Here is a 1850-nt window from a genome sequence, read left to right as displayed (position 1 = left end):
TTTTCTTTTCATAATTGCACTTTGTTATTTATGCTTAATTTCTTTTTTGTTTTAAGATTAAAATCTTTTACTATTTCCATTATTTCAAGTGTATTGATTGATTAATTCAAATCTTTTAAATAGCTTTATTTCTCCCAAAATATCATCTTCTTCTGAATAATTGAAGAGGGTTCATGCACCACTCTGTCTACACTCTAGCCTAAGGAAAAGAAAGAGAGAAAATAATAATCAATGTCTTAATTAAAGACACGTGTTTCTTGCCCACATGACTTTTATTTATATTATTTTTGTTAGAGCAGGTATATATTGCCACATTTGGTGCCATCAAGTCGTTTGTGATTCAGTGATCTTTTGTACAGCAGAACCAAACACTGCTGAGCCCTGCACCATCCTCACAACTTATTGCTGTGTTTGAGCCCTTTGTTGCATCCACTGTGGCAATGTTTCCTGATAACGAGTGTAAAGTACTTGAGGCACAGTCTCATTGTCTTTGCTTCTCATGAACATTCTGGCTGTACTTCTTCCAAGGTAGATGAGGCCATTCCTCTGGAAGTCCATGGTATATTCAGTACTGTTCAACAAACCCATTATTCAAAGACCATGACAATTATTCCCTCACCCTCATTCGTTGTGCAGCTTTGCATTCATATGAAGAGATTGTAAAGACCGTAACTTGTGTCAGGTGCACATTAGTCCTCGAAGTGACATCTCTGCTTTTAAACACTATAAAGTTTTTTTTTTTTTTTTAGCACATTTGCCAAATGGATTCTTTTAGTAAAGATAAAATGGTACAAAAAAAAAAAAAGGAAATAAAAGAATACATATTGGAAGAAATGCTCACAAACATTAGCTATTAGAGAGATGCAAATCAAAACAACAATGAGATATCATCTTGCTGTAGCACTAGTAGCAAAGTTCAAGAAAGCAGCAAATAACAAATGCTGGCAAGGTTGTGGAGAGACTGGGACTCTCATACACTGCTGGTGGGACTGTAAAATGGTACAACCATTGTGGAAAGCAGTATGGCGATTCCTTCAAATGTTAGAATTAGAAATACCATTTGACCCAGCCATTCCATTACTAGGTATATACCCTAAAGAAGTGAGAGCCATGACAAGAACAGATATATGCACACCCATGTTCATCACAGCACTATTTACAATAGCCAAAAGATGGAAACAACCTAGGTGTCCATCAACTGAGGAATGGATAAACAAACTATGGCACATACACACAATGGAATATTATGCAACACTGAAGAATAATGCAGAATCTGCAAAACACCACATAACATGGATGAACTTGGAGGACATTATGCTAAGTGAAATAAGTCAATCACAAAAGGACAAATATTGTATCAGTCCATTATTGTAAAAGTTCAGGAAAGGTTAATCTATAGCAGATAATTTTCTTTGTTGGTTACCAGGGGTGGGAGGGGAGGGGAAGGAATGCTGTTAGATAGATAGAGATGATTATTGATTTGGGTGAAGAGAAGGGCAATGTACCAAATGTGAGTGACCAATATGGCACCATTGAGGACGAGAAAGACAGAGAGGTACATGGGAGGTACAGACAACAAATATGAACCCTTTTGCACATATAGTGCTGTATTGTCAGTAAAGGCAAACATGGGTATATGGGTGGATAGATGGGTGGACAGGCTGAACGATTAAGTATGCCTATGAAATGGGGAGGGTATCCAAGAACATATATAGGGTTGGCAGACAATGGTCCTATAAGTTTATGTGAATGATCAGAATTCCCAGGTGTATAGTAGAGCTGACAAGGGGCAAGGTTGTGGTCACTGCTTGGTCACATCCAGCTACCCAGAGGGACTGAGTAGTTGAACC

The sequence above is a fragment of the Orycteropus afer genome, unplaced genomic scaffold (genome assembly GCF_000298275.1).
Source record: "Orycteropus afer afer isolate SDZICR_OR568_19922 unplaced genomic scaffold, OryAfe1.0 scaffold01380, whole genome shotgun sequence".
Lineage (NCBI taxonomy): Eukaryota > Metazoa > Chordata > Mammalia > Tubulidentata > Orycteropodidae > Orycteropus > Orycteropus afer.
The sequence above is the reverse complement of the archived record's forward strand: the minus strand, read 5'-3'. Positions refer to the sequence as shown.